Here is a 14,212-nt window from a genome sequence, read left to right as displayed (position 1 = left end):
AGTAGAAGAGAAGACTAAGGCCACGGACAATTTGCAAGAAATAGCCGCCCAATGACATTATTCTGTTTTATTCTTTTATTTAGCAACTTATTTTGAGAGAGAATTCATGTAGCAAACAGTCCACCCACCTAACGTATACAATTCAATGGTGTTTGGTGTATTCATATAGCTGTGCACCCATCACCACAAGCAGTACTCCTGTACCCAGGCCTGGGCCACCACTAATCTACTTTCTCTCTCATACATTTGCCTATTTCTGGACATTTGTCTAAAGAGAATCACACCATCTGTGGCCCTTCTGATAGCTGATAACATTGAGTGTCTATTCCTGGGCTTACTGACCATTTGCTTATCGTTTTGGGAGAATTATCTGTTCCAATACGTGGTCCATTCTTGATTGTTTGTTGTTTTATTATTTTAAGTTCTTTACATGATCTATATGCAAGTTCTTTTCCAAATATGTGATTTTCAGATATTTTCTCCCATTCTGTGGGTTTTCTTTACACACTTTAAAAAAAAAGGTTATATTCATTTATTGGAGAGACAGAGTGAGCACAAGAGTCGGGGGAGAGGGAGAGGGTGAAGGAGAAGCAAGCTTCCCCCCTGCCGAGCAGGGAGCCTGGTGTGGGGCTCGATCCCAGGACCCTGGGAGCCACCCAGGCTCCCCTCTTTACACATTTTTGATGGTGTTCTCTGAGCTCAGGTTTTAATTTAGGTGATCCACAGTTTATCTATTTTTCCTTTTACTGCTTGTGCTTTTGGTGTTGTAGTTGAGAAACCACTGCCCTAATCCAAGGTCACAAAGATTTACACCTATATTTTCTTCTAAGCACTCTATAGTTCTTACATTTAGGTATTTGACATATTTTGAGTCAATATGTAACATATAGTGGAGTTGGGAGGGGGGATCCAATATCATTTTTTTATGTATGAAATACACTTGTCCCAGTATCATTTATGGTAAAGACCGGCACCCCATTCCATGGTCTTGGTAACCCTGTCGAAAATTGATTGTAAATATGAGGGTTTATTTCTGGGCTGTTTTATTCCATCTATCTGTATAGCTAGTCCTATGGCAGGACCACCAAGTCTCTGTTACTGTAGCTTTGTAGGAAGTTCTACAATTGAGAAGGGTGATTGCTCAAACTTTTTCAATATTGCTTTGGCCATCCTGGATGTCTTAAATTTGCATACGAATGTTAGGATCAACTTGTCAATGTTTGCAAAAAGGAAAAAAAATGTCAGCTGGGATTTTGACAGGGATTGCACTGAACCCATCATAGATCAATCGAGGGAGTATTGCCACCAGTAAGTATGAAGTCTTTTAGTCAATGCCTTAGTTCTTTAATTTCTACACTGTTTGGTGGTTTTCAGGGTATAAAATTTGCACTTCTTTTATTAGATTTATTCCTATTTTATTTTTTGAAATCGACTCTAAGAGGAATTTCTTTTGAATTACATTTTTTTCATTTTTAAAAAAAAGTGATGTCTAGTTGACACACAATGTTACATCAGTGTCAGGTGCATGGCACAGAAGCCCCACAAGTCTGTGCTCCCCAAACGTGTAGGGGCCACCTGTCACTGCATGACACCATCACAGAACTACTGGTTGTTGTGCCATTATCCCTGGGACTCACTCACTCCATAACTGGGAGCTGGGACCTCCTGCTCCCTCCCCCACTGTGCCCGGCCCCCCACCCCTCTGACAACCACCAGTTTGTTTTGTCTTTATGGTTTGTTTCCACTTTATGTTGTTTTTTAGATTCCACATATAAGTGAAATCATATATTTGACTTATGATACCTTCTGGTCCATCCATGTTGTAGGAATGGTTTCCTTAATCTCACTTTTAGTTTGTTCATTGCTACTATACAAAACCACAATTGATTTCTGTATATTGATCTTATATCCTGCAACCTTGCTGAATTTATTACATCCAATAGTTTTTAGTGGACTCCCTAGGATCAAATGACTTTTAAACATCGGAAAAGAGACCAGTTTCTTTTACAGTGTGAGAAATGCAGATGCAAACTATCATAGGATATGGTTTTGCTCACTTACGAACTTGGCAAAGATATAAAATTCTGGTACCATCGTACAGATGTAGTGTCTAGTAACATATAGGCTCCATCAAGCCCACTTGTAGGGATACATCCTACAGCAGCCATCTTCCAGCTTGTCTACAGTATCTCCGGGATGTGTAAATAATATTGAAGGAATATGTGATATGCAGGCATGTTACTGTTTGATTCCATTTATATAAAGTTCAAACACAGGAAAAACTAATCTGTTGAGAGAAATCAGCATAATTGTACTATCATCATAACATTTAATTAAAATTCTCAGGTAGTATTTTTTTTAAATGATGACGATTTCCTTCTTCTCAACCTGATCATAAGGCCATCCAATAAAACAGTAATTTCCCCCTACCATCGAGTGTCCACTGTGCATGCTGTTTGGAAGTCATTGTTTTATTACCCTTTCCATGTGCACTCCATTCAGTCCAATCCATCCCCCAACATTATTACCATATTCTTCATGGTCTCCTGTAGTTCATGATTCTCTCTCTAAATCCTCCTCTAGATAGCATCAGATTGGTACTAACCCGACTGAATGGTGTTAGTTGTGTCTTCCTGGGAAGTGAAACTCCCTTGTGCCTGTGTAGGGCTGTACAGAATTTATTTTGATCTTTTTTAAGATTTTAGTTATTTATTCATGAGAGACACACAGAGAGAGGCAGAGACAAGCAGAGGGAGAATCAGGATCTCTGCAGGGAGCCTGATGTGGGACTTGGTCCTGGGACCCCGGGATCACGCCCCGAGCTGAAGCCAGATGCTCAACCACTGAGCTACCCAGGTGGCCCCTGTTTTTCTTAGATTTTATCTATTTTGATCTTTGACATAACCTTATAAGAGTAGGTAATGAGAATTTAAATTGCCTGATATCCAGGTATTTGAGCCCTGCGTCATAATAAATCCACGTGATCCAGTATTCTCAGAACATGTCATATATTCATCTATAATAGACAGCTTCTGAGTCCTTCCTGTCCTTTAGGAGGTAGATTGATAAGGACAACAAATCTTGTCTCTGCCACCTGGACTTTTTTTTAAAAAAGATTTTATTTATTTATTTATTCATAGAGACAGAGAGAAGAGAGAGGCAGAGACACAGGCAGAGGGAGGAGAAGCAGGCATCATACAGAGAGCCTGACGTGGAACTCGATTCAGGGTCTCCAGGATCACGCCCTGGGCTGCAGGCGGCGCTAAACCGCTGCGCCATGGGGGCTGCCCTGCCACCTGGACTTTTTAACGAGGTGGGGTACAGGCAATACACACATAAACGACTCAATACTGTATGCGATTACAAAACAGAAGCCAAAGAGAAATAAATAAGGATGCACGTCAAAGAGTAGAGAACAATCAGCTTGTGCAGGTGCTCATGGGAGACTTCTGAGCAGATGTGGGAGAGTGCTTATTTGCCTGCTGTGTAGAGAATGATCTCAAGGAGTGCCAGAGTGGACCAGGGCAAGAAGCTGTGTGGTGGACCAAATGGCTGAACTCTGCTCCTGCAGTCTCTACCAGAGTCATTCTTTCTGCCAGCATTTCCGTAGCACCAGGAGATGTTCCCTTCACGAAGTGTAAACGCCTTGTGGCTGTAGACATCCTGCCTCCTTCAGAGGCTAATGCTGCATTTGTGTTCCCTAGGGTGCTTTTGACAATTGCAGGGAGTGGAAAGGCTCTTCTGGCTCACTTCTTCATGGGGCAGTGCCGTGATGGTTTCTGTTGTTTGAGAGAAAACTGGAGGGGCAGGGCGCTCTAATTTGTGACTTTGCTGAAGTCCCAAGAGCAAGTTATTAAAGTCAGAATTGCCTTTGGAGAGAGTGCCTTCTGGGAGAAAGGATTCCTGAGAGGAATGTGGTCCTCCTGGCCCTTCCTGACCCACTGCTGCCAGATGTCCAGGGAGAAAGAGGATTATAACACGCTGGCTCCCTCCCACTCCACCAGGAAGAAGCTTCAGTGTGGGATCTACCAGGTCTGAGGCCCCTTCACTCATAGTGGACAGTTGAGGTGGACCCTGGAGAGCACTGGGTATGGGGAGAGGGGTAAGCAGCCAGGGTCTAGGCCTGGGACTGTGTGGCCCTCCAGAGCCTGCATTAGCATCTCCCGTGAACCTGAGTTCTTCCCTGGAGGATGACTTCCCCTCGAAGTATAACATCTGCACTCAAGTGGTGGAGCAAACCTGGGGAAGCCATCTGTAGACCACAGATGGTGTGCAGGACCTTCAGTGAACCCCTCGCTCTGCTCTAGTCTGCAGATACAGCAGAGAATGGAAAGAAAGGGTCTTACAAGAGATGAGGTGATAGGAGGGTGAGAAGCAGCTTGGAGAATGCATCCCCACCTACTCTGGCCTCCGGGAGCCCTGAGTGGGGTCAATACCTGGAGAAGTTCCAGGCAGGGCTGACCCTGCCCCTTCCTGTGCTCTCCTTACCACTCTCCCTTTTTCTGGTCCCACTGCTGACCTGGCAAACAAGCTCTGGTCTCCTTTGCACTGCATGGCAGCTCTAGACCTCACACATCCTTCTGCAGAGTGTGTATCAGGGTGCCTTTCAGTTAGAGATTTAGCCCTGGTGCCTTATCAGAACCAGCAGACAACAGATGCCTCTGTCCAGTACGGCCACTGTCTTATCAGGATTCCCGTGCTAGGGCTGCCTAATTAACATAGCCATAAATCTGGACCACAGGCGGGAGGGGAAGGGCCAGCCTGAGCTCCAATTGAAAGGACCAACATATTAGAGACTGTAAAAGCCTGAGTGTGCCCAGCTCAACAGCCTTTGCCCCCACTACCTGGGGTGGGGGGTGGGGAGGAACAGACTGTTGGGCCAATTGGAGGATGACCCAGGTAGCCAACAGGGAAAGAGGATCCTTACCTACAAAAAGACTGGTACCTCATCAAACTCATCCACCTAGAGGAGAAGCTAATACAAAGAATTATCCCCGTGCGTGGTGTATATGATGCATATTGAATACTTTCTGCTGTGTTGAATAATTGGATTATTTTATAAGTATAAGTAACTTGAAAAGGCTTCTGAAAGGTTAGTTTTCATCTAACATATCAAGGTCAGTTCACTGTGGGTCCAGCTCACCCTACCTCCATACCACACATCTGGGCAGAAATTTCATCTCTCCAAGTAGGAACCCAGGCACCCAGCACGAAGAGACATGGCTCTAGGGGCGCGTAGGTGGCTCAGTTGGTTAAGCATCTGACTCTTGGTTTTGGCTCAGGTCATGCTCAGCGTTGTGGGATTGAGCCTGCACTGGGGGTCTGCAATGGGTGTGGGGCCTGCTTAAGACTCTCTCCCAAGCTCGCTCAATCTCTTTATCAAACAAATACAATCTTAAGAAAAAAAGAGAGAGAGAAACAGAGACAGAGACATAGGTCTAGGAGAGGTTGGAACTGTTAACATGCCTATTTGTTTACTGGCAATAAATTTCCTGCAGTAGGAAAAAATATACACAGGCTCCTCTGACCTAGTCTCCAGAAATCAAGTGTGGTTGAGAAACTGTAAAGACACTATATATTTCAGTTTCTGGAAATGCGTGGCAAGTTGGAAGAGGGCAGGGACTGCTGACCTAGCATCCTAGAAATTCAAGACATAACTGGGGTTCACTCTTCCAATTTATTTTGGAAAATTTCAGTTTTCCAGAAAAGCTGAATGGGACAATGAACACACATATCCCCATCATTTAAATGTACTGATGGGTAACATTTTGTTATATTTGCTTTATCTCTGTGTAAAATACATCTGTTTCTGAACCATTTGAGATACGTTGTAGCCACTAGGACTCTTCACTTTATTTTTATTTTTTTTTAAGATTTTATCTATCCATTCATGAGAGACACAGAGAGAGAGGCAGAGGGAGAAGCAGGCTCCATGCAGGGAGCCTGATGTGGGACTCGATCCCGGGTCTCCAGGATCACACCCTGGGCTGAAGACAGCGCTAAACCGCTGGGCCACCAGGGCTGCCCGACTCTTCACTTTAAATAACTCAGGACAATGGATGCTTGGGTGGCTCAGCAGTTGAGCATCTGCCTTTGGCTCAGGTCATGATCCTGAGGTCCCAGGATCGAGTACCGCATTGGATGCCCTGCATGGAACCTGTTTCTCCCTGTCTCTGCCTCTCTGTTTCTCATGAATAAATAAAACTTAAAACAACAACAAAAAAAAACAACTCAGGATACATGTCCTAAGAACGAGGGTATTCTCATAAATAGATATCATCACATTGAAACACTCAATGATCACTCAGCAGTACTCTCTCTGAAATGCATTCCACATACAAAATCTTCCAACTGTCCCCCAAATCTTTTACAGCTTCTTTCCTTCAAAGTGGTGTAAGATCAAGGGTCATGTGGTTGTGGATTTGGTTGTAGTTTTCTATGCCTGGCCTGATTCCCTAGCTTTTCTGTGTATTTTTTTGATACTGAGTTTTTGAAAAGTCTAGTGGAACTGTTTCACACAATGTCTCTCAATCTGGATTTGTCTGATTCCCCTCCCCCCCTCCACCCCTCCTCCCCCAACCAGATTCATTTAAGAATTTTTTTTTGGCAGATTTACATTGGTGATGTAGATGCCCATTTCTGACATTCAGCACGGTAAGGAGCAAGGCTTTTGAGGGGAGGGAGGGGAGATACTTCTAGGGGAAGGACTGGTGGTTGCCTACTTGGGAGGGCGGCCCTTTCTGACTTAGGGTGTTGGCTCACCTCCCCCGCCAGTGCATTGTTGATAGCTCCCAGTGATCATTACTATGGGCAAAATTTAAAACAGAGGTTCTCCAAGAGGGAGAGGATGGGAAATGCATGTGGCTTTGTCTGGCGAAAATTCTGGTCGTCATAATGTTGGGGAGGGTGTGTGCTACTGGCATCTAGTGGATAGAGGCCAAGGATGCTGTCAAGCCTCTTCCTTTAAAAAAGAATCACTCAGCCTCAAATGTCAACAGTGGCAAGGTGGAGAAATCCAGGGGACAGACAATGCTGAAGCCTCCTACCAGCAGACTCCCTGGCACCTGCCTCCTTCCCATCCCTTCTGCTCCCCGATCGGCTCCACTGCCGTCTGCGCCTTCAACATTAAACACAACGGATGCAACAATTTTCCAATGCTTCCTCACTGCTAAGTACAGTGACTCGCTTCTCTGTCCGTGTCTAAATTGGCTCTCTACTTGGCCTGTGAACTCCCAGGTCTTGCCAAGTGTGTCACCTGAGACGAGCTTAATTGCTGGAGCAGGCACGTATCAATCTCATTTGGGAGAAGAAGACAAGGTGCCAGTAAAATCCTGCAGAGCATTGCTAACTAGCAGTCGTGCGGCGCCAGAGCCTAGTGCGCTCTCCAAAGTCCTGTCATCTGACCCGATAACACCGCGGAGGCGTTTTTCTGAGAGGTCGATTGCACTCGAGGAACGACCTCTGCTCGGTGACCTGCTGGACACCGGGCTGGTGGGGGGGGGGCGCAGAGCTCCAGCCAGGGGTGCGGGGGTGGGGGGGCTGGGGTTTAGACTCAGGATTCAGCCTACAGGTCCTGCACTCAACACAGCAGACGTCAAAACTGTTCTCACTGCCTTCCTCTCTCCCCTACCTCCCGCAAACAACTAACAAAACACTCAAGGGGCATTTTGGGTCAAAGGAGTCAAACGAGTTCACGAATGACCGTGGGAATGCCTGGCTGCCGATCTCAGAGAAGAGCTGGTCGGCTTCTCCCATGTGTGGTGGGGGCCAGGCTCTCAAGGTCACAGATAGGTGGGCGAGGCCCGGGTCCGGGGTACAGGGGCACAGGTCTGCAAAGATCCCCTCCCCTGCTCCGCCGGGCAGGGGGGTGGGTGGGGGAGGCTGGGGTGGGGGCCCGGGTCTGCAGACAGCCCCTCCCCTGCTCCGCCGGGCAGGGGGGTGGGTGGGGGAGGCTGGGGGGGGCCGGGTCTGCAGACAGCCCTTCCCCTGCTCCGCCGGGCAGGGGGGTGCGTGGGGGAGGCTCGGGTGGGGGCCCGGGTCTGCAGACAGCCCTTCCCCTGCTCCGCGGGTCAGTGGGGTGCGTGGGGGAGGCTCGGGTGGGGGCCCGGGTCTGCAGACAGCCCTTCCCCTCCTCCGCCGGGCAGGGGGGTGCGTGGGGGAGGCTCGGGTGGGGGCCCGGGTCTGCAGACAGCCCCTCCCCTGCTCCGCGGGTCAGGGGGGTGCGTGGGGGAGGCTCGGGTGGGGGCCCGGGTCTGCAGACAGCCCTTCCCCTCCTCCGCGGGGCAGGGGGGTGCGTGGGGGAGGCTCGGGTGGGGGCCCGGGTCTGCAGACAGCCCTTCCCCTCCTCCGCGGGTCAGGGGGGTGCGTGGGGGAGGCTCGGGTGGGGGCCCGGGTCTGCAGACAGCCCCTCCCCTGCTCCGCGGGTCAGGGGGGTGCGTGGGGGAGGCTCGGGTGGGGGCCCGGGTCTGCAGACAGCCCTTCCCCTCCTCCGCCGGGCAGGGGGGTGCGTGGGGGAGGCTCGGGTGGGGGCCCGGGTCTGCAGACAGCCCCTCCCCTGCTCCGCGGGTCAGGGGGGTGCGTGGGGGAGGCTCGGGTGGGGGCCCGGGTCTGCAGACAGCCCTTCCCCTCCTCCGCGGGGCAGGGGGGTGGGTGGGGGAGGCTCGGGTGGGGGCCCGGGTCTGCAGACAGCCCTTCCCCTCCTCCGCGGGTCAGGGGGGTGCGTGGGGGAGGCTCGGGTGGGGGCCCGGGTCTGCCGACAGCCCCTTTCCCAGGCCCCGCCCCGCCGGGCAGGGGGGTGCGTGGGGGAGGCTCGGGTGGGGGCCCGGGTCTGCAGACAGCCCCTCCCCTGCTCCGCGGGTCAGGGGGGTGCGTGGGGGAGGCTCGGGTGGGGGCCCGGGTCTGCCGACAGCCCCTCCCCTGCTCCGCGGGTCAGGGGGGTGCGTGGGGGAGGCTCGGGTGGGGGCCCGGGTCTGCCGACAGCCCCTTTCCCAGGCCCCGCCCCGCCGGGCAGGGGGGTGCGTGGGGGAGGCTCGGGTGGGGGCCCGGGTCTGCCGACAGCCCCTTTCCCAGGCCCCGCCCCGCCGGGCAGGGGGGTGGGCGAGGCCCGGGTCCACACGGACCCCGGGGCCGGGCGGCGGCGCAGTGCGGCGGCGGGTCGGCGCGCAGGAGGCGATGCGGCCCGGCCCCGGCGCTGGCGCCCTGCCCGGCGTGCGGACTGCGTGCAGGCGGCCACGACCCCGCCCGCGGGCGCCCCTACCACCGTACCCGGCCTCGTCCTCCCCGGCGGCGCGCGGGCACGACGTCTGGCGGCTTAGATCCAAGAATGAGGAGGGCCGCTCCACCAGAAAGCGTCCTCCCACCCAGCGAACACGAGGCTTCCCAGGATGCCTGACTTCCGGCGCCCCAACACCGCCCCTTCCCGCGCGCACCTGCGGCCCCGCCCCGCCCAGTCGCCCCCGGCGCCGGCAGGTGAGCGGCGCGCCAGGCCCGCCCCTCGGCCCCGCCCCAGCCTCCCACGCCGCCACCTGGCCGGGCCTGCGCCGGGTCCGCCCTGCTCTGTCCCGCCCGGCCGCCAGGTGAGCCGCGCCAGGCCCCAGCGCCCAGCAGGCCCAGCCCCGCTCCCTTACGCCTCGCCCGCCCCGCCGCCAGGTGAGCAGCTCCAGGCCCCGTCCCCGCTCATCCTTCCGACCGCCAGGTGAGCTGCTCCAGGCCCCGCCCCACTAGTGGCCCTGTCCCGCGCCGCGCCGTCCCCTTCCTTCCTCCCGGCTCCCAGGTGAGCACCGCTAGGCCCCGCCCCACCGCCAGGCCCTGTCCCGCGCCGACCCCTCCCATGCCTCCGGCCCCCAGGTGAGCAGCTCCAAGCCCCGCCCTACCGCCAGGCCCGGTCCCACGCGGTCCCCCCTCATCCTCCCGGCCCCCAGGTGAGTGGCGCCCTTCCCCGCTGGGCCACCCACCAGGCCCCGCCCCGCCGCCGACCCAGGTCCTACTTCCTCCCGCCCCGCCGTGCCTGCCCCCAGGTGCGCAGCTCCGGGCCCCGCCCGCCGCCCCCAGGCTCCACCCAGACGCCAGCACCCGTCGCGCCCGGTCCCGCCCCACCTGCGTCGCCGCGGGCTGGGTCGCGCCAGGCCCTGTCCCGCCGCCAGCCAGCCCGGCTCCGAGGCCTCTTCCCGGCGCCTCGCCGGGCCCCGCCCCGCCTCCAGGTGAGCGTCGCGGGACCGAGTCCGGGCTCAGGCCGCGCCCCGCCGTGCCCCAGGCCCCGCCCCCAGCGGGCCCCGCCCACCGCCCGCGGCGCCTGCGCAGTGCGGCCCGTCGGGCCGGGGCCGGGCGGCGCGGCCGGCGCAGTCGGCGGGCGCAGTGCGCGTGCGCCGTGCGGCCGGGGGCGGGCGGCGGCGGCCGCGGAGCGGAGCGGGGGCGGGGCGGCGCCGTCTGGCTCGGTCGGGCCGGGGCGGGAGTGCGGCGCGGGACGGCGGGGCCCGCGGGCTGAGGACGGCGGCCTAGGCGGCCGGCAGGTGAGACCCGCGGGCCGCGGGGGAGCGGGCGCCGCTCGGGGCGGGGAGGGGGCGCGGGCGGGGCGCGCGGCGGGGCGGCGGGGCGCGGGGGAGCGGCGGCCGGGCCGCGGCGCATTGTCCGGGCGCGGGCGGCGCCTGCACAGCGCCCCCTGCCGGCCGGGCCGCGGGGCGGGGGGCCTCGGGCTCGGGCCGCGCGCCTTTGTTCGCCGCCCCCGCCAACATGGCGGCCGCCCTGCCCGCCGGGCCGCGGGCCCCGCGCTTTGTTCCGCAGGCCTGGGCGGCGGGGGCGGGGGCGGGGGCGGGGGGCGGCGGGGGCGGGGCGCGGGAGCGTTGCATAACCCGCCGGGCGGGGCGGGGGACGGGACCCCCGGGCGGAGGCGGGGCGGGGGGGGAGGGGCGGGGCGGGGCGGCCGTTCTCCTCCCTCCTCCGTCCCTCCCGCGGGCCCGGGTCGCCCCCGCCCCGCGCCCCCGGCCCCGGCCCGGGCCCCGGCCGGGGTCTGCCCCTCGCCCGCGCGCCCCCGCATCCCGGGTGACCTTGAGCGCGCTGCGCCCGGGGCGCGGGGATGAGCCGCACGACGCGGAAGCTTGCGCAGTGCCCGGGGTGGGCTCGCGCGCCTGCCCGGAGCCGGTTTCGGGGGGCGGCGGTGGCCGCGGCCGGGAGGTGGGCGCCCCGAGGCTGTTGGCGCGGCGGCTGCGTGCGGCGGGGCCGGGCCCGGGGCCGGGTGCACGGGGGTGTCCGTGTCCGTGCTCGCCGGGGCCGCGGTGGCGGGCACCTCGGGGGGCAGCGCGGGACGCGCGCCGCCTGGGCCGCCGTGGGCCGCCGTGGGCCGACACCTGTAACTTTCTTCTGCTGGAATCTTCTGGAAGGAGCCCTGCAGGCCGAAGAGCTGGAGGGAGAGGGCACAGCTTTTGTTAGGAGACGAGAATCCCGCGTGCGCTTGGGGTGTTTCCAGGGCGGGCTGGGTTCGGGAGGGCCCTCCGGGTGCTGACAGTGCAGGCGGGGGTCAGAGGGAAGGGGCGGCTGCCCCAGGGCCTCGCCCCAGCCTGGCGTGGTGGGCAGACACCCCAAGTTGTAACCGCCGGGAATTCGCGGAACAGTCCTTGTTAGACTGGAGAATGGCGAGTAAACGTCGCACACTTTGTATATGTCACAAATTTATGGATAGTAGGTATTAGTTTTTTGTGGGAAAATAGAATTTATTTTTCATTTAGAGGAGCGAGTAGATGTTAAGATGCTGTGAAATGGCTAAGGCAAGCAAAGGCTTTCTAGTCATTTCTTTACATTTGACCTACAGGTTTTTTTTTTTTTCAGAAACTTTGGCTGATCCCAGGAATTTGGCTAGTAGTGCTTCCACAGTACTTCCGGTTCCCAATCCAGGCTACAGTAACAGTACCGACTTAGTTTTGGAATATCTGAAGCGGTGCTGCTGAAGGTAGTGCGGAACTAGTCTTAGATGCTACTGGAGAAACAAAGGGTTCCTTGGTCACCTCAGTTTGGGAAATAGTGCTGTGTTCTGTCCTCCCTTGGGGTCGGAGTTTACCGCCTCCAGTTAAGGGCTCTGAGAAATATTGTGCTGTTTCCATAGTTGGCTGCAGATCTCTTTGTTTTGTTTTGTTTCAGCGCCCATGAAATCCAGGTAACAGTGAAACGTTGGTCATTGCTGTCCTCAGAGTGCATCTTAGGTAACGGTACCCACGCCTTCATGTGCTTTGTGATGCCTGTGCATCTCGTGGTCAGGATCTCAAATCTGGCTTTTAGTCTTCAGATGAGAATTATTAATTTGAAGTTGTAAGTGGAGAAACGTAATAGCAGTGTTTTCGCAGTGACTTAACTTGAATGCCCACACACTCGTAACTTGTCTTGCTGCACTCCTTAATCGTTAGCGTTTTTTTTCTGGTGCATTAAAAATTTGTGGAAAAGATACTGTTTCTGAAGAATTAATTACATCAGTCATTTACAGATTAAAAGTAATGGTGTTGACTGTATTTTTGATTTAGCTGTTAGTATTCTAATTTGCTGACAGAGCAGGTGATACATATCTACATAAACACTTTCTTAATATTTATTGATGCTTGAATGTCTCCCCCCCGTTCCTTGAATGAGAAGAACTTGGAAGAGGGAATGAATTATTTTACCCAGGTATTTTGTTCAATTTGGCACACACACTGTGGTGTTGTGAAAAGGCTCTGGGCTCTGAAGTTGGCCACTGAGAGAGTGTGGCCTTCAACTCTGGAGAGTCTGGGTGGAAATCAAGCCCTACTGGGTCCTGATCTGAAGCCACACAGCTGATCCCCCTTCCCAAACCCCTTGTGTTCTTTATAATTTGCCATTTCTTCCCTGTAAACTGGGAGGAGACGTGTCACATGAGGCTCTTTCGAGAACTACATGAATTTGTAGGGTTCCCAGCACAGTCCTGCAATGCAATAGCTGCTGCCATTCATCGTTCATTTCCTTCCCTTCTGCTTTTGAACTTTGCTGCAGTTAATGTTGAAGTGAACCATTTGGTTCGTTGTGCTCTAGTATTCAGTGTGATTTTTTTTTTTTTTTTTAAGATTTTATTTATTTATTCATGAGACACACACACAGAAGCAGAGACACAGGCAGAGGGAAGCAGGCTCCATGCAGGAAGCCTGATGCGGAACTCGATCGCAGGTCTCCAGGATCATGCACACATGGCCTGGGCCAAAGGCAGCCCTAAACCGCTGAGCCACCCGGGATGCCCCTTCTTTGTGATTTTTAGTTCTTTATTAGGTGCTTAAGGCATTTAAAGATGCCATAAGTTCTTAATGCAGTGAGTCTAGTATGGGCATACTGCACAAACATGTGCCCATGGAGACCTTCCAGTCTGGTAGGGAGGATACGCATGCACAGGATGAGGGCATCTGGAAGAGAAGGCAATGCTCTAGCAGGGTCAGGAGTGTAGAGCAGGAGAGCAAAGAAGTCCAGGTGGAAGGACAGTGCCAAGATGCATGTAGAGGGTGTTTGAGACCATCCTGGATTTGAATCCCAACCAAAGATTGCCCCATGTTAACATTTACTTCTAAGAGTGTGTTTATCTGTTAAACAGGATGACACCTACCTCATCAAGTGTAAGCTTCTAGGGCTTTGTGGTAAGTGCCCTGTGGGTACCGACAATGATGATGAGGTCACCACTGCTGACACCACCTGTACTTTGTCAGGGCCGGTCTGGGTAGCATGAATTTGGGGCCAGGTTTTACTTGATCTGCATACCATGTCAAGGCAGTTGGGGTTTTTTCTCTATGTGGGGAAAGCCATTGGAAGGCATTAAGCAGCATGAAAGGTGGACCAAGGAATATGCCAGCACAGGATCTCGATGTAGTCCAGACTTGGGGGTGGTGGTGGATGAAGTCATTTGGGACAAGGGGGATCAGTCTGGAGCCACTACAGTGTTGACTGTGTTGAGTTTTTCGGGCAGAAGGGGTGGAGGGAGAAGGATCCATTCAACACGGGTGTTGTTTTATTCAAATGTTGACAGTTAAGTAAAGAGACTACTAAAGCATTTTTTATACCATTTTAGATACTTTTCAATTGTAGTAACCTGTGTTTTTAGTTTTTTAAATTTTTTTTTATTTTTTAAAAGGCAGGGATGCCTGGTTGGCTCAGTTGGAAGAGCATGTGACTCTTAATCTCAGGGTCATGAGTTCAAACCCCACCTTGGGTGTAGAGACTGCTTAAAATAAAT

The 14,212-nt window shown here is 54.6% G+C and overlaps 1 protein-coding gene across 8 annotated transcripts in view; it reads left to right on the top strand.

Annotated features, from left to right (window-relative positions):
- The first annotated feature begins 10,444 nt into the window (after positions 1–10,444).
- The window catches only part of SPIN1 (spindlin 1), a 74,352-nt gene continuing 70,584 nt past the window's right edge, over positions 10,445–14,212 (top strand). The window contains exons 1-3 of one of the 8 annotated variants that reach the window (XM_041739646.1): positions 10,445–10,508; positions 11,821–11,941; positions 12,130–12,191. The gene's annotated coding sequence lies outside the window, so the exon portion shown is untranslated. Of the gene's footprint in view, positions 10,509–11,150; positions 11,170–11,256; positions 11,441–11,820; positions 11,942–12,129; positions 12,192–14,212 lie in introns of those variants that run through there. The other 7 variants (XM_041739609.1, XM_041739638.1, XM_041739655.1 and 4 more) reach the window with 7 other exon arrangements.

This window comes from Vulpes lagopus, chromosome 2 (genome assembly GCF_018345385.1).
Source record: "Vulpes lagopus strain Blue_001 chromosome 2, ASM1834538v1, whole genome shotgun sequence".
Lineage (NCBI taxonomy): Eukaryota > Metazoa > Chordata > Mammalia > Carnivora > Canidae > Vulpes > Vulpes lagopus.
Note: the sequence above shows the minus strand (reverse complement) of the source record. Positions and strands in the feature narration are given on the sequence as shown.